Source organism: Equus przewalskii, chromosome 3, assembly GCF_037783145.1.
Source record: "Equus przewalskii isolate Varuska chromosome 3, EquPr2, whole genome shotgun sequence".
NCBI classification, from domain to species: domain Eukaryota; kingdom Metazoa; phylum Chordata; class Mammalia; order Perissodactyla; family Equidae; genus Equus; species Equus przewalskii.
Window position 1 is genome coordinate 104,415,488 of NC_091833.1, and position 19,622 is coordinate 104,435,109.

Sequence of the window (19,622 nt, forward strand, 5' to 3'; positions counted from 1 at the left end):
CAAAAAAAAAAGAGGAGGATTGGCAGTAGTTAGCGCAGGGCTACACTTCCTCAAAAGAAAAAAAAAATATTTCAAACATATAGAAAAATAAAGAGAATATAATAAATACTCTATACCAGTGGTTCTCAGTCAGAGTTGATTTTTCCCTCCCAGAGCAAAACGTTTGGCAACATTTTGGTTGTCATAACTCGGGGGAGAAGGGGTGGGAGGTTTGCTACTGGCACCTAGTGGATGGAGGCCAGAGAGGCTGCTAAACATCTAAGTTCTATCTTACAATGCACAGGACTGTTCCCACAGCAAAGAATATGGACCAGAATACCAAGAGTATAGAGGCTGAGAGAATCTCCTCTATACACACCATTCAACTGTATCAGATGTTAGTATTTGGCCCAATCCAAATCTAGCTCCCTACTTAAATAATAAAATATTACAAATATATTTGAAGCATTCACTTACTCTTAATCTCATTCTTCACCTTCCCTCTTTAGAGAGAACAATTGCCCTAAAATTGATGTACAGAGCACCATATATTTGTATATTTTATTTTATATGGATCAAAATTATGTCCTGCTTTACATATTTATTCTATTTATATGTCAGGTATCATACAGTCAGATATCTTGGTCATTCATTTTAAGAGCTGCATGATTTCCATTGTTCATCTATGCCACTGTTTACTATCCATGGATATTCTTGTTATTAGTGCTGTGGAGTTAATTCCTACTCCTAGTGACGCTGTGGACAGCAGAGCGGAACACCCCCGGTCTTTTGCGCCATCCTCTCACCTTCTTGCGCTCTATCAGACAATGCTCTGCTGCTATTCACAGGGATTTCATGGCCAATTTTTCAGAAGTTGGTGGCCAGGTGTTTCTTCCCAGTCTGTCTCAGACTGGAAGCTCTGCTGAAACCTGGCCACCATGGGTGACCCTGCTGGTATTTGAAATACTGGTGGCATAGATTTCAGAATCATGGCAACACACAGCTGCCACAGTTTGACAACTGACAGATGAGTGGTGTGGTTCCTTGACCAGAAATGAAGCCGAGCTGCAGTGGTGACAGCATAGAATCTTAACCACTAGATCAATAGGGCTGGCTATCCATTGGTATACTAATGGTCATTTTGTTGTTTTAAATTATTCCTTATGGCAAACAGTGCTGTGGTAAACTTTCTTGTTATGCATTTCTCCTTGTGTATAGTGTGCTAGGTTGAATAGTGTCATCTAATTGTCCACCTAGAACCTCAGAATGTGACTTTGTTTGAAAACAGGGATTTGGCACATGCAATCACATAAAGGTGAAGTCAAAATGGATTAGGGAGGGCCCACATCAATAACTATGTCCTTATAAGAAGAGAAAGATTCAGAGAGAGAGCCCCACAAAGGAGAGAATGCCACCTGACAGGTAGGCAAAGATTGGAGTGATGCGTCTGCAAACCCAGGATCGCCAAGGATTTCCCACAGCCGTCAGAAGCTCTGAGAGAGCATGGAACACATTCTCCCTCAAAGTCTTCACAAGAAACCAATTTTACCACACTTGGAATTCAGTCTTCTGGCCTCTAGAGCTATGAAAGAATACATTTCTGTCATTTTAAACCACTCAATTTATGGTGGTTTGTTACAGAACAAACTTTAAGCTTGTAAAACAAAACTTAGTTTACCAAATTCTCTTAGTAATTAAACCAAGAAGAAGAATACCCAGGTTATAGCATGTATACATCTCTAAATTATTAGTTTATGACATTTTTTTCTTCATACTCTTTCTTACCTTGGTATCATCAGACTCTTTAATTTTTGTAAATCTGTTGGATGAGACAGTATTTCATTGTTTTCATTCACCTTTCTATGATCATTGGTGAGGTTGTGTACCTTTATAATTTTTTCTTTATTCAATTCTATTATTTTGTGAATTTTCTATTTATATGATTTACCCATTTTGTGTTTGTGGGGGGATGGTGTTTGCCTTTAAAAAGAAAATAACATGTAGGGTGGTATAATGTTTCCTGGACACTAAATCTTTGACTAATATGCATTGCAAATATCTTCTCAAAGCCTATGGCTTATATTTTAAATTTGTGTATATTGTCTTTTTTTAGCAGAAGTTATTTATTTGTTCTATCAGTCTTATTTTTATGGTTTGTTCTTAGTTTCTGTGAAATAATACATTCCTACTAATATCATAAAGCTATTCTTCTATATGTTATTCTAAAAGTTTGATAGTTTTATTTTAATATTTATGCTTTTAATATATGTGGAATTTATTTTTGTCTATGATATGACATAGAGATCTACTTTCTATAAAAAAATCAATGTTCCTTTCACCATTTAGTGAGCAATATATTTGCTCCGCATTTGGTTGTAATGCAACCTCTGCCCTATAAATAGTTTGTGTGCGTGTGTGTCTGTGTGTGTGAATGTGTGTGTGCGTGGCTCTGTGAGTTTTCTACTCTGTTCCAGTGACCTAACTGTCTTTTATTGCCTCTATAGCATGTGGTCTTAATTACCATACTTTTAAAATAGTGCTCATATATGAGAGGGCCAATTGCCCAACTTTGTTCTTCTTCAAATATATCTTAGAGATTCTTAGCCCTTTACAGTTCAATAGGAATTTTAGGATCAACTTGTCAAGTTCCACAACAAACTCTAGAGGAATTTCAATTTAAATTGCATTGATTTCAGAAATTAATTTAGTGCTATCTGACATTTTTATGGTCTTGAATCTTATTCAGAAACATTAGTCTAGCTTGCCTCTTTTTTCTTAATTTAGGTTAATAAATTTTAAAATTCATTTGTAATATTCTTGTACTCTTGTTTATTTTAGATTTACCTATGCATTTTATGATAGTTCTTGCTATTATATGTGTTATAATTTATTCCTATTTCCATTGGCTATAGATGGTGCACGAGAACACTCTGGTTTGTACACTTATGCATCTCCACTGTCTTTATTGTCATCTTATTACTTTGAATAATTTATAGATATTCTTGGATTTGTTTATGAATTAGATCCTATGTCTTGAAAATTAATAGTAATTTTGTCTCTTCTTTTCCAATTATTATACAAATTTTTGCATTGTCTCGGGCTTCTGATAAATGTTCAGCAGTACGGCTGATGGTGAGTGTACTTGATTTCCGTATAATTTTAACAGGACTACCACCAAAATGTCTTATTTAATAATACTTCTAAAGGCTTAGTGAATGCCTTTAACAAGGTAAAGACTTGTTTTAATAAACAGTTTGCTAAATTTTTCATGATAAATTAATGATGAACTTTACAAAACTTTTTCAAATAAAGGCAATCAATGAGTAATCATACAAACCATACCCAATAATTTATAAATACTGTTACTAGCAGGTGACAAGTTGTGCTCCATTATAAAAAGTGTGTTTCTGACATTTGTTTACTTAATCTTTTTTATGTTAAGCTCTGAATTTCTTCAAATCTGACATTATACATATGTCACCAATTTTAAACTTCATATGGTTCAGATACATAAAGTGTTTATAAGAACTGTATGTGTTTTTGAGTGTTTATATACTTAATCAAAGTATTTTATGCTCTTTTGAGCAGATATTTATTTAATCAAGTGTTTAAATGTTTTAGGAAGTGTAAAATGGCTGAACCATATGTAAGATTTCAGAGGTACCCTGGAAAGAAAGCAAATGAAACATTAGAGGAGAGATGAAATAGATTATGAAATCAAAATGAAACTCTATGGGATGAGCACTGGCAGAAAACTCAAGAGAAGAAAGACTGTATATAAGAAACCACAAAACATAGACAGTGTAATGTAAGATATGCAAGATATTGAAGAACAGAAGTTAACACTTAAAACTAAGCACAATAATATTTTTACTAGCAGCTCTTAAGATTGACTAGACTGGCACAGGTTATGCTGAGTAGAGCCAGTTACTTTATATTACACATCAAGCACTGGAATGTTTTGGAAGCTCTATTATCCAACTTTATATGTTTCTAATCATTGACTAGTGTATCTCATTTTTTTAAAAATATTTCTAGTTCCAGGAAGTCTATACATATACTCCATGGTCCTGGCGAAACCAAATTCAGCATGGTCACATGATGATAGCGTGAGAAGCACAAAGGAAGTGGGAGTGAATGAAGGAACAGCAAATACCATTTTGCACCTCACAGTCACTCTAAGGCCTCACTCATTGGAACGGTGGGGAAGTCCCTTTCCTATTTAAATAGTTCTCTCTGTGCGTGTATGCTCTTCACCTCTCTAAGCCTCACCCATCTCTTTCATGACTTTTCTTTTGACTGTCTGTCTCTGACTGTGTATCTTTATCTCAATTCCAACTCTCTCTCCTATATACACAGAAGTAAATGATAGAAATTGACTAGAGTTATTTGTCTTAAGGTATAGACCTAGCAAAAGCAGAATGTGTGTTTAGAAACTTCTATGATGCCTAGGCTAATTAAAATTGCTCAAATATTCAAAAGTAGTTGTGTTCACCATACAAAAAATATTTTCCAAAGCTGATTGTGTATCAGAATATGGAGATGACTGGCATGAAGGAAGGAAAGAAGGAAAGTCAATGTTTCCTCTTAGGTGCCCATGTGCCTGGCACTTCTGCTCGTATTACCCTATTCAGTCCACACAACCACACTGGGTATTGACTGTGATTAACTTATTTTGAAAATAAAGATAAAAAGTTTACATTAGATTAAATATCTTGATAAAGTTCATAAAACCAACATTTGAATCCTAGTCTATTGGATTCTGATTTACCAGCTTTTTCATTGGACAATTTGGACAATCACTGCAAGCAACAGGTTTATTAGACAAAAGCCAATTATTCATTTGATATGAAACCTGCCCTGGGATATAATCCAAAAATGGAAGATCTTAACAGACAAAACAAGGGAGGCTCCTGGGTACTTGGAGTGTAGAATATTTACCCAGCCATGTAACTATCTCATGTTTCCTTCGGAAACAGTCCTGACTGTACAAGAAAACTAGAGCTTGAGTGGTGGGGCGTGATGATGGGGGATAAAAAAGGGTAGCTATGGAGATAGATGCTATATCAGATACTTTTGTCAACAAGATTTATTGAGTAAGACAAGGAACAAGGCACTGTGCTAGGCCTTGAAATGCATTCCCTCATTTAATCTTGTGAGACATAAACCATGAATTAGAGAAGTTAAATAAGTTTTTCAAGAACCCACAACTGCCAAGGCATGAAATTCATCCCTCAAATATGAAACAATTTTTAGTGAAACAAAATTTCAGATGGAAGATTATATCTCTGTGATTATATATGTATATATATCTGTATGCGATGCATATATGTACTGTAGGAGAGGATGACATTTCCTCTACCCACTCTGGGTCCTTCTGGCCAAACAACGAATTAAATTCACATGAGGCAGAATGACAGGAGAAAATTAAACAAAGCTTTATAACGTGTATACATGGGAGAGGCTCAGGATCTATGGTGATGGCCTGACCTGGAGACAGGCCTTTATTTTAAATTTCCTTTAGGCAGTTAGCGGGGAAAGGTCAAATGTTTTTGCTGAGTCTGAGCCTTTATTGGCTTCAGCTCAAAATAGTCCACATACCAGAGTAGTGCATCTTGGGGTGGCCTTCCCTGAACCCCATCAACACACACACATATATATTTATACACACAGACACACATATATATTCTAATGATAAAACAATTCTCAATTATATATCTATAATTTTCAGTCCAAAGTTTCTGTTTTCCTACAATTTTCACATAATCTCTCTTAAATGATGATGTAAAATATAGACATTTCCTATCTCTTGAAATAGTTTATGTCAAAATCTATAAGTTAAGTTTTACTTGAAGTTGTTTTCTATCTATTCACAAGACAGCTCATGAAAATACATGAAGGTGGGGCCAGCCCAGTGGCGCAGCAATTAAGTTCGCACGTTCCACTTCAGTGGCTTGGGGTTTGCCGGTTTTGATCCCTGGTGTGGACCTACGCACTGCTTGTCAAGCCACAGTGTGGCAGGCATCCCACATATAAAGTAGAGGAAGATGGGCACGGATGTTAGCTGAGGGCCAGTCTTCCTCAGCAAAAAAAGGAGGATTGGTGGCAGATGTTAGTTCAGGGCTAATCTTCCTCCAAAATAAATAAATAAATAAATAAAGGTTTTAGGTAAAAGAAAAAGAAGTGTTTGGGGGCTCAACTACCAGGAGATTCACGCTGAGCACCCCCTCTACCAGAACAACAACAATGCAATCCCAGCTATAGCAATACTCCCCTTATTTATTAAAAAAGGTATAAAAATTAGAGTCACAAACCCTTGAGAAAAAATTCCTTCATCATGACCTAAGCAGAATTTATTTATATCTTTTTTAATTTAAACAGAAAGTAAATTTTTTAAAAGTTAAATTCAGAATTTAGAAAAGGGATAAAAAGTGGTCACAAAAAGTAAACATAGTCACTATGATAAAAAGAAAAATGTAAGAATTTGAAAAATACAGAAAGGGAAAGACTACAAACAGCTAGTTATTTGAAAATAAATAATTATAAAAAATGGAAAAAGCAGGAAATTCAAGAGAGGAAGAAAACAACGATTGAAAATTAGAACTAGACAAGAGATATACGAGAGTAAGGACTAAGTTTCTACAGGATGATACTTTGTACGACAATTTGCTTTTAGGAATTTTTATGGAATGAACATCTTTTTTGCAAAAAAGAAACATAACTTACTAAGCTGAGTCAAAAAGAGATTTAAAAACCTGAAAAGATAAAACCTATAGAAAAAATGCAAAAATTATCATGGAAATGTCTTCAAAATATTGCAGACCAAGAAAATGATAAATGAGGTATTTTAAATTTTCATTTAAAAAGTTTAATTTAAATGCTCTATAAACTGTGATAATTAAACATGATGGAATATTGCATAATTTATTTTATGAAGCACATTCATACTTCACAAAGGAAAAGCCAAAGGAAAAATATAAAGTCATTTGTGGATATAAGTGAAAAATATAAATGAAATACTGAAAGATTGATTTCAACAGGATCTTTAAAAAATGATCCACCTTGAAAAAAGAACTTTAATCCTGTGATGGATATGAATAATCCGACAAATTATATTAACGGATTCGTAAGAACACAACAGGGGCCAGCCCCATGGCTGAGTGGTGATCTTTACGCCATCTGATTTACAGCCCAGAGTTTCGCTGGTTTGGATCCTGGGTGCGGACCTAGCACCTCTCATCAAGCCATGCTGAGGCGGCATCCCACATGCCACAACTAGAAGGACTCAAAGCTAAAATATACAACTATGTACTGGGGGGCTTTGGGGAGAAAAAGGAAAAATAAAATCTTTAAAAAAATAAAAACACAACAGAAATTCCGTAAAATATAATGTCTCTCTAATGGTAACTACTAGAAAACTGACAAAATGGTAGCATTCTTCTTAACATGAAAAAGCAAGAATAACCATTTTACTTGCTGATTAAAAACGAGATGTCACAATTAAAGCCAGGAACAAAATTGCCATTATAATTTTGCATTTCTTTATAACTTTTGGTAACTTTAAGGAGATAATAAACAGATGTCAAGGGAGGAATTATTTTTACGTTTGCAGGTAACGTATTTTTATATAAACACTATTAAAGACAATAAAAATAAAAGTACTCAGGAAAATGACTTGATATAAGGAATATGTATTAGGTAGACATCATTTTCTATCTAAGAATAACTTAACCAAATTGGAAATAGTCAATTGCAATTTACTGAGTATTCACCTTATGTCAAGCACTGTCCTAAGTAATTTGTAATATATTATGTAATTCAATTGTTATTCCCATTTTTAAATAAGGACAATGAAGCTCAGAGACATTAAGTAACCTGTCCAAGATCCCGTATCTAGAAAGTTGAAGAGCCAGGGTTTGAACTGAGTTTTGTCTGACTCCATAGTCTGTTTTATTAAATATGTTAAAAAAAAACACTATGAAACTACATAGTATTAAAATAACAGTGCTATGGACAGAATTGTGCCCCCCACCCAAAAAACACTTACATGTTGATGTCCTAAGACTCCAGTATCTCAGAATGTGACTGTATTTGAAGATAGGGTCTTTAAAGAGGTAATTAAGTTAAAATGAGGTAGTTAGGGTGGGTCCTAATTTAGGAAAAAGATCAGCGGTTGCCAGAGATGGCGGAAGAGAGGGATGAGTAAGTGGAGCATAGAGAGTTGTCAAGGCAGTGAAAATATTCTGTATGGTACCGTAATGATGAATACATGTCATACAGATTTGTCCTAGTCCACAGAATCTACAACACCAGGAATGAAACCTAATGTAATCTATCAACTTTGGGTGATTATGATGTCAGTGTAGTTTCACTACTTCTAACAATTGTACCATTCTGGTGGGGAATGTGGATAATGGGGGAGACTGTGCCTGTGTGGGAGCAGGAGGTATATGGAAATCTCTGTAACTGCCCCTTTATTTTACTGTGACCCTACAACTGCTCTAAAAAATCTGGTCTTAAAAACATAAAAATGACCAAAAATTATGGTATAGGTTTGAGCTTTCTTTAAACAACTCATTCTTTTTCAGGAAAGGAGTGACCAGTGTAACATAGTTGAAGCAATGATCGGAAGAAATACATATTTTATGTTTATACCAAAAATTGAGAGTCTGCAATTAGCAAATTATATATGGATAAAACGTAAAGTCAAATATAGAAAAAAAGGGTCATCATTTAAAAATTGATGAGAAAAGATATAAGATCTCAGAATGAGTAAAGATATTTCTAAGCTTATAATCAATAGACAATATCAGGAATAAACACCTAGGGATGGTTTACCTCACTTATTTTCAGTTAGGGGCTATTTTGCCTCCTCAGGGGCTATGGGTCAATGTCCACAGACATATTTAGTTGTCACTAAGGGAATGGGGGGCTACTGGCATGTAGTGGGTAGAGGTTAGGGACGCTGTTAAACATCCTGCAATGCACAGTACAACCCCCAATAACAAAGAATAACCAGCCCCAAATGTCAATAATGCTAACGTTTAAGAAATTTTGATTTAATTCCCACCAATTTGTACTTCTCAGGAATTACCAATTGTCAAGGGAAGTTGAAAGTACTTTACTCCTAACTGGAGCAAACCTGCTTAGTTTTAATAGAGGAATTTGTTTGAATAAGTCAAAGTATAACTGTTGGCTAAGATATGATTCTTAGGCACTTTTTCCCTTTAATTTATCTGGATAGAGACTATTCGAGGTCTTGTTGACAGGAGATTTCTCTTAGCCTAACTGAGTTAAATGCCTTCCAAAGGTTGAGATACAGTCCCATTTCTGACTTTTTTCTAATGTACTCTGCGATCTTAGGAGTCATTTCCTTTCTCAGGACCTCTATGTCCGCATCTGTAAGAAAAGGGCATTGACTTAAAAATCAGAGTTTCGGAGCTGTGAGATTTTCTGTTTACCTCCCATGTGCTCCAGTTGGCACCTTCTCATTCCATGAAAGATCCCTAGGTTTCATCTTGCATCCTTTGTCACATTGGCAAAAGGAAAGTGTGAAACACCTGTCTTATTGAGACAAGAATGTCTCATGCCCCAATGCAGAACGCAGAGAAAATGAGCATTTGATTATTCACATAATCTGACTCTTAATTAAAACACTTCCCATTGGACTATTGGTATCACAGGGGGGAGGGAGGAATGAAGGAACAAACAGACATTTCTCTTCCCTTCTTTATTTGCTATCTTTATACTGCCTAAGCTGCACGATATAACTTTTAATAACAACATTGGGAAAATTCCTGAGTGCTACGTGGTATTCATTGGCTTCTATGGTGAGGAACACGCTGTTTCATTAGCAGCACACGTTGTAATTTATCCTGTATGACATGTGTTTTAATGGCAGACATTATTTTGAGAGGAAAATGTATGGAGTTTTATGGTAAACAGATATTTTTATATTTGTAATTAAACAAAGTAATTATTTTTCATCTAATTAAAGATCATGAATTGCTAGATGATACCTGTGTATTCAGTATGCATTTTTCTAGAATTAGTTTACAAAATAAGCTGATTTCTTTCCCACTATTTGATCTCCATGCTTCTGAAATATGTGTGTTCTCTCACTCTCTCTATGTATATACATTGCATGGGGTCTGTGTGTGTATATATATATATATGTGTGTGTGTGTGTGTGTGTGCAATTTCAACTATTGAAGTTAATTCTTTTGCCCTCTCATTCTCTTCTTCCCTCTCCTCTGTGGGCAGAGGAGTATAAGGTACAGAATATTACAGAAAGTTCCCTGCAAATACCCCCACCATGACACAGAAGACTTGCACTATCAAAAATTATTCTGTCGAATGAAATTAAACAACTGTAGCAAGAAATTGTTGTAGATTCAAGAGTGGCTTTCTAGGTTTCCAAAATAAGATCAAATGAATAATTTGAAAGAGTCTCTAGGCTCCCCCTTCACATTTAGTTTTTGTTTTTCAATTGTTTTGTTTTAGTAGCTTTATTCAGGGATAATATAAACAGAATAAGCTGCACATGTATAGCACACACAATTTGATATGTTTTAACGTGTTTATACACAGGTGAAAACATCAGCACAATCAAGATAACAAAGAAATCAGTTACCTTCAAAAATTTTCTCAGGCCCTTGTACAATCCTTCTCCCCTGCACCGCCTCACCTCCAACCTGTCCCATCTCCACACAATGACAAATACACTTTCCGTCACTACAGATTATTTTGAGTTTTCTGGAATTTTATATTTGTGGAGTCGTATAGCACGTACCCCTTTCTTTCCTCTGATTCTCTCATTCAGTATAATTATTCCATCCACATTGAATGTTTTAGTGGACTGTTGCTTTTTATTTCTGAATGGTATCCTATTCTGCAGATACAGCGCAATTTATCTGTTCACTTATTGAGGGGCATCTTGAGAATTTCTGGTTTTTGACAAAAATAAATAAATATTCTATAAACATCCTCATATTTTTATACGGATATATGCTTTCGTTTCTCTTGTGTGAACATGTAGAAGTAGAATAGCTGTGTCATGTGGTGGGTTCTTTTTTTTCTGTAGCTTTACTACTGTTTTATCTATGATGTCCTAAGTGCTTTATACACATTATTGCTAATTTTTATGCCACGTCTTTTTTTTTAAAGATTGACACCTGAGCTAACATCTGTTGCTAATATTCTTCTTTTTTTTTTTCTTCTCCCCAAAGCCCCCTAGTATGTAGTTGTATATTCTAGATGTAGGTCCTTCTGGTTGTGCTGTGTGGGACATAGCCTCAGCATGAGGAACACTGCCATCTCTGCGCCCAGGACCCAGAATCCGAATCAGTGAAACCCTGGGCCACCAAAGCAGAACTCGCAAACTTAACCACTGGGCCACAGGGCCACCTCGGTAGGTTCGTTTTTGATTTTTAATAAAATGCCAAACTCTTTTCCAAAGGGATTGGCTGCTTTACATAGGCACCAGCAGGAATTCCAGTTTCTCTATACCCTCACTAACACATGCTATGGTCACACTTTTTAATTTAAATCATTTTAATAGCTGTATAGTGGTATCTCATTATGGTTTTAATTTATATTTCTTTAATGACTAATGATGCTGAGTATATCATATGCTTATTTGGTTTAATATATCATTGAGCAATGCGTGTTCAATTCATTTGTGCATTTTGGGGGGATGTTTATTTCCATATTATTGTTTTAATTGTTCTTTTATATTCTATTAACAAGTCCATTATCAGATACATGTTTTGCCAATATTTTTTCCCAATCTGTGGCTTGCAGTTTCATTCTTTTACCAGTGCCTTTTGAAGAGTAGAAGTTCTTAACGTTGATGAAGTCCAATTTATACTTTCATGGATCATGATTTACTTGTCACATATAAAAACATCTTTAACCTGAGTTCATGAATATTTTCTTGAAGTTTTCCTATAGAAGTGTTATAGCTTTTAAATTTAAATCTATAATCCATTAATTACAATACATGGTGTGAGGTGTGGATCAAAGTCCATTTCTTGACCTATGAACATCCCATGCATATCCCTTTACATGTTGGTGGAAAATCAATTGACCATATGTATATTGGGCTATTTCTGGACTCGGGAATCTGTTCTATTTGTCTGTTTGTTTACCTGGACACCAATATCACACTGTCTGATTACTGTAACTTTATGATTAGTCTTGATGTCAGTTAGTGTAAGTTGTTAAACATTCTCTTTCAAAGTAATTTTGGTTATGCCAGATTCTTTGCATTTCTTTATGAATCTTATAATCAGCTTTTTTTTTATGAAAAAGCCTGCTGAAATCTGACTGAGGTAGCACCAAATCTATAGATCAGTTTGCAGGGAACATTCATCTAAAAATATTATTTTCACTCCATAAACGTGATCTACTATAACTTATTTAAGATTTCTTTAGAGTGTCTCATCAATGTGTCAAATTTTCAGTGTATAGGTCTTACATGTCAGCCTTTAATACTATTTTAAATGGGTTTCACATTTTCATGTTAATTTAAATGGCATATTTTATTTCAGTCAATGGTTGTTGCTGGTGGTTTCAATTTCTAGTAGTTTGTCTTTGTTTGGGCAGCTATAACCAAAACATCATAGTCTGGCTGCTTAAACAGTATTGCTAATGTATAGAACTTTGATAGATTTTTGCATATTTATCTTGTATCTTGTTAACTTACCACATGCAATTATTAGTTCCTGTAGCTTCTTGGTAGATGATCTCGTCATCAGCAAATAAAAATAATTTTAACTCTTCTTTTCCAATATGAGAAGTGCCTCATTGCATGGGCTAGAATCTCCAGTACAATGGTGAATGCAAGTTGTAAGAGCAGACTTCCTTTCTTTATACCCAATATAAGGAGAAAAGCATTAAATATTTCACTATTAATTAGGATGTGAGCTGTAGAATTTTTGTAGATGCTCTTTCACAAGTGGAAGTAATTCCATTCTACTCTTAATTTGCTAAGATTTTTGGTTTTTTTCCTACCAGGAATGGATGTTAGATTTTGTTAAATGATTTGGAGTCTTAGAGATGATCATAAATTTCTTGTTTCTTTTTTAGTCTGTTTAGGGCAAATTGCATTGATTGATTTGTGAATATTCAATTCACCTTACATCACTTAGATAAACTCCATTTGGTCATGATCACCTTTTCATACATTGTTGGATTTGATTTACTGAGATTTTGTTGTGAACTTTTGCATGTATATTCCTTAGAGATGTTTTCTCTTATGTCTATAATTTTCTTTCCTTGTAACATCTTTGTCTGGTTTTGTATAAAAGCAATGTTGGCTTCACAGAATTAGTTAGAAAGTAGTCCCATCTCATCAGTTTTTTGGAAGAGTTTATGTTGAATTGGTATAATTCTTTTTTCTTTTTTTGCTTGAGGAGGATTTGCCCTGAGCTAACATCTTTGCCAATCTTCCTCTATTTTCTATGTGGTTGCCACCACAGCATGGCTGCCATTGAGTGGTATTATGCCTGAACCCGGGCCACTGAAGCCGAGTGTGTTGAACTTAACCTCTTGGCCATGGGGTTGGCCCCTAGAATTGGTATAATTTCTTGCTTAAATGTTTCACAGAATATACTAGTGAAGCTATTTGGTCCTAAAGTTTTCTTTATGGAATAGTTTATCATTATGAATTATGTATTGCTCACTCTCCTTAGAATTCTATACCTACAGCATTGTATCCTACTAATAATCATTTTATAGAAATAATCATTTTATTTGGATGACCCTCTCGTTCCCTCTACATCTGGGTTACGTGCTCTTCAATGCATGATTAAAACATTCTCTAGGTACCTCTGCTATTGTAAAATACATATTCTCACCCTGAAATGTGATCTTAATAACAATTTATCTATATTTTCCCCAGGAAATGAACAATGTCTGACACATAAGAAGATATTAAAATTTTTTTTAATGAAATAATAATGACATCTTTAGTTGTCTGTGGCTTCTCTATAAAATTGAGAGACATGCTAAGGCAAAAAAAAAAAAACAAAGCAAAACACCACTGACATTATTAATATCTTTGCTGATAGTAGCTGTAATGAGGTAGAAATAGTACACAACTTAGAAGTTTTGGTTTAGTACTAGCTGTGGAAATAAATGAAGACCACCCAAATGTGAATAAAAAGAGGGCATTTATCCAGAGCTTAGTACAGCAAGGCAGTCAGCCACCACCTTTTGTGTTTGGCAGAGACTCAAAGACAGGTAGAAGAGTGGGAAAGCTTTACAGTGAAAAAAAGAGGAAAGTTTCAATCATGCTCTGATTGTTTGAAGGTTGACATGGAAAGCCTGGAGGCGGGCCAACTGGAAATGAAGCATCTTCTGTGACTGGTTTGATCGTCTTTCTCTGGTTGGTCCTGAGGTGAAAACAAGAGCAAAAAATAGGAAGGAGAGCTGGTAGTTGTTGTCTACGTCCTGATATTCTGGGCCAATTGGTGCAGAGCTTGCGGTTTGACTTCGTGGGCTGGTTGTTGCAGAGGTTTTCGGTAAGAGTGGGTCTCTGTCCATTTGGGCAGCTATTACAAAAACATTGCAGACCTGTGCTTAAACAATAACCATTTGCTTTTCATAGTTCTGGAGGCTGGGGAGTCTAAGATCAAGGAGTCAGCAGGATCAGTGTCTGGCGAGGACCCGCTTCCTCATGGACAACCACCTTCTCACTGTGTTCTTACATGGTGGGAGAGGAAACGGTTCTTTGGGGTCCTTTTAAAAGGAAACTAATCCCATGCATGAGGGCTCCTTTCCCTTGACATATTACCTCCCAAAGTCCTCACTTTCTAATTCCATTACTTTAGGGGTTAAGATTTCAATATGTGAATTTGAAGGGGACACATTCAGTTCTTTGAGAGTTCTATTATTAAATATCGTCTGACCATTGTCTGTTTGTATATTCAATCTCTCTTAGCTCAGCTACCTAGCAGGTGTGTGGTCCTTATGAGCATTAGATTATGTCACAAGGGCTGATGAGAAATTTGCAACTTAGAGTAAGGGACAAAGTTAAAGTTAAATATTTAACAAATGATAAAAAATAAGAAGCCAGAGTGTCAGGTTTTTGATCTAGAGCAGTTACTCTCAATGTGCTGTATGGGAAAAGCAGCTCAGCATCTCCTAGGAAGCTGTTAGAAATACACACATAAGGCCCACCCCAGACTTGATGAATCAGATAATCTGGGGGTGGGTTCAGCAGTCTGCGCTTAAAAAAATTCTCCAGGTGATTCTGCTGCTTCTGTTTCTATGATGAGTGTGAGACCACTGATGTAGAGCTAGGTTCATTACAATGTGAAACTCTCAAGCTAGGGGAAAGAATTCCCTCAACCCTGAATATGCTCCTGTAGAAGTCAACAATATGATATAAGTTACGGTGATTTGCTTAACAAGGATTAGGAATAATCACTATGTTTTAAATGTGAGATGCTCAAGTTCTTGCAAGGGATTTGACTAAATTGAGTTTTATTAGGATTGATGAAATGAGGATACTTTCTTCCCTAAAGAACAGTTTAAGCCTGAACATGAAATAAATCAAAGGAAATTCTAGACTTGGAATATGTAGATACTATTAATTAGCAGATGAGGTGCTTGGCATTCAGATTTAGCTAGAATCTCAACTTGGGGGAAGTGGCACTTGATATGCTGATTTCTGGTCTTACAGAAAGCTGGAAGGCCTTGCAAGTCCCAACTACACATACGCAGAAGACAATAAGGGATACCAAGTCTTTCACTCTCTTGAATGTAAGACCCCCGTTCTGCAGACAAAATAATCTCAAAAAGACAGTGCATGGAATACTTTACGTATTATTAGAGAGGAGGTGTTTTGATCATAGGATGAAGGCTGTTAGTATAAGAGACTAAGATAAAAGGATTAAATCGACACATATAAAAATATAAGATTAGAATACATGTAGTATTCCAATAATACAATATTAAAATAGAAAAATATTCTAATCTAGGTCCATTTAATCAGTAGGGAGACTTCCAGTAAAATCAATCATATCTTACAATCAGAAAAATAGTATTAAAGCAGTAGGGTGGTGATATGAGTCTGGCTCATGTGATACACACACATATTCATCCACACGTATATGCATATATATGTATGTGAATATATACAATACGTATATAATATATAACATATATATGATATGTGTATAGGTGTGTGTATCCCTCTGAATATCCAAATCTTATTTTTCCCCAACAGGTGTCAGAAAAATTTCAGATAGTGGAAACTTGTATGCCTTCGTTTTAAATGGGAAAAGAATAATGTGTTCATAGCCCATCCAAAAGTGCAACAAATTGCCCAAGATATTGAATACTTTTACCCCTTATTTAACATCCACAAACTATTTCTGCATAATACTAAGTATTTGAAACATCATTACTCATTTAATTTATACTCTAACAACTTTTTGATGAATTTGTTTGTGTTCAGGATGTAACAATGTTTTACAATATCAGAAACAAATTACATTTTTCTTCTACGCATTCACCTCTCTCAATACACAGACTTTATAATTTATGGGCATTTTTCTATTGATCTGACCTCTCTAGGCTCGTTAAGTTCGCTCACATTTGCATTTTATGTAACAATGTGGGAAGGATGACAGAAAACGTGTCACGTTATAGACAACTTGACATGAAAATCAACTTCAGACATTATCCTAATCAGAAACTAGCTGAAATGAAAGTGCAGCACTGTCCACACCCTCCCTCCTAACTCGGGCTGGACTCACATATTTTCACTGGCCCACACAAACATCCTTATAGTGCGGTTTTAATGTTGAATTTTGTGTAAAATAATTCTACAAATCTTTACATTCCACAGGTGAAAATTCAAAGAACAAGATATTGTCTCAGAGAGAGAGAACACAAACATATATCGTAGACACATATATATTTTGTTATATGTTGTGCCATGTGTGTATGCATGTACATATCTGTGAATATATACGTACACATATGCATGTCCATGTGAGTATGTGTACATTTGTGGATATATGTATATATTCACTAATGACCATGATTTATGCTTATAAATTACATAATGAGATCGACAAATAGTAAATAAATATGTGGTTTTACATTATATCCACAAAGCAGCTCCTTGCATGTGGTAGACAAACTAAGGAGTGAATGAAAATAATATCCTTAAAAAGCTTGCAGTTTAATTAGCAAAGAGAACATATCAACAGACAAGCTATATGACATGAATATTTAATCACCCAATGAAAAGATAAGTACATAATAAAAGCCAATTAAAAGATAATATAAATCTTATCAAGTAATATTCTAAGTACAGTACTAGACGTATGCACAGGGTGCTGTGGCATTGTAGCAACACCAAGGATTGCCTTACACAATAATTGGAGGTGTTTGTGAAGGTTGCATGAGGAAGGCAATGCATGGACAAAAACGAATGCAGAAAATAAAGAAGATGAAAAAGAAATCTCTCTAACAGAAAGAGCAATATACAGAAAGGACATTAATGAGAGAAAGCTAGGTAAACTGGGGAAAATGGAGGCAATTCAGGATTTCTAAAAGCATAAAGTGTGGGGCAGGAAATGCCAAATGATGAGACTGGTGAGGTAGAAAAGGATGAGTTCACAGAGGGTCTTATATCTATTTTTACAAGCTTTGACCATGCTCTGTAGGTGACAGGAAATCTTTAGAGAGAAGATGACAAGTTGGGAAGATAGTTCAGTGATTTCTATGAAGAGTTATGAGGTTCTGCACTGGGGTAATGGAAGTAGGAATATTGTATAGAAAGATTAATTCAAGAAATGCTTAGGAGTAGAGTGATTAGGACATGACAAATGTGTATGTGATGGGAGAGGGAAGCAGTAAAGGGCTGAATTTAACCTCCGTGGTTTCTAGGAGAATATTGACAATATAAGAGAAAGAACCAGTTTGGGAGAATAAGGATGAGTTGATTAAAAAAAAAAAACAAAACTAGTTTCAAATAAGAAATGGGTGAAGCAGTCAAGATAATGCCTAGTGCCCAAAAATCCAGTTTGGAAATTGAGTTTTTTCAGCAATGAGAGATAAAAAGCCTGAGGAGAAACTAGAGTTGTTTCACTCACTCACAGTATGACTATAGGCAAGTCATTTAGTTTCTTTGAGACTTACTTAGATTTTTTTCCCTTGTAAAATAAAGTACAATGTGCTGTGCTCTTATAAAGATCAAATGAGATAACTTCTATGAAAGTGCTCTCTAAACTATGTTTTTCCAACAGTAATGACATACCATCATAAATCAACCATGGTTCTGGTAGAACTACATCCCATATTAACATTTGTTGTCCCAGCTAGTCCATCGATGGATACATATTACCTTTAGAACAGTTTTAGAAGGCAGGAATTACTTCAAGGATAGACATCTTCCCTTAGAGACAGAAAGAAGATAAACACAAGTAAAATATTGGTAAAAAAGATGGAACTAATTGGTAAACCCATTTTGGGATTAGTGGGATATCCTGGTGGGCCAGTATGTGTTTTACTTGCCTGAAGACCTGGGCCTACTGCGAAAAATAATACAAAGACATTGGGACTCATGATTAGGGACTGAGACTTAGAAATTAAGAGTCTTAAAGAAAGGAGAGGTACCAAGGCTTACAGTAGATATTCAGAGATAACAGATGCAATGAGTAAGGAAGATATTAACAAAATAACTTTGTATGTCAGATACTGACAAGGTGGCTGAGCTGTTCCTGGAAAACCAATTTACTGTTAGAAAAAAGGAACACTTTTAGGGCTGACCTAGTAGCATAATGGTTAAGTTCATGCACTCTGCTTCAGTGGCCTGGGGTTCACAGGTTTGAATCCTGGGCATAGACCTATGCACCGTTCATCAAGCCATGCTGTGGTGGCATCCCACATACAAAACAGAGGAAGATTGGCACAGATGTTTGCTCAGTGGCAATCTTCCTCAAGAAAAAAGAGGAAGATTGGCAACAGATGTTAGCTCAGTGCCAATCTTCCTCACCAACAAAAAAGAAAAAAAAGAGAAAAGGAACACTTTTGATTGTAAGCTGCCATTTATAGTTCTTTGACACTGCTCCAGAGGAAAACATCTCAAATTTCTTATGAGAAGAGCTTATAAAGCACAGGAAGATTTAGCACGTCCTTTGGGAAATGAACAAAAAGCTAGACACTGGTGGGGAGAGAAAATTCCTTTCCAGGCTAGTGATAGAAATCATGATAGAAACAAAGAAATCAGTGGCAATAGTGAATGGAATAGAGAGCAAGAACTGCATTTTTAAGCTATCTAACAGTAAAAGGAAAAATCACTAGACGTGCTAGATGAAGAAGGTCACAGGTAAACAGAATAAGAAAGAGTAGAGAGGGAGAGTGAAGGGATGTAGGTAATCAAATGAACTTGTGGGACATGGGCTAGAGTAAAATTATAATCCACAACCTTGACTGCACCTCTCCACATTCTCAATAAAGTGGTTCTATCACATGTATATTGACAATTGTTCATGAATTGATACATTCCATATGGGTAGAGAGGCCTCTTACGTGTTTTGAAAGTACAGGCTACAAAGAGGACCAGACAGAGGACAAACTGAGAGAATAGATGATGAACTTCAAGACCTGATAAACTGAGAGAA

At 35.4% G+C, this 19,622-nt stretch overlaps 1 long non-coding RNA gene across 1 annotated transcript in view; it reads left to right on the top strand.

Moving 5' to 3' along the window:
• Positions 1 to 14,012, top strand: part of LOC139082354 (uncharacterized) — a 96,995-nt gene extending 82,983 nt beyond the window's left edge. Inside the window, exon 4 of the long non-coding RNA XR_011538266.1 lies at positions 11,208 to 14,012. This is a non-coding gene — a long non-coding RNA (uncharacterized lncRNA). The remainder of the gene's footprint in view (positions 1 to 11,207) is intronic.
• Positions 14,013 to 19,622: the final 5,610 nt, after the last annotated feature.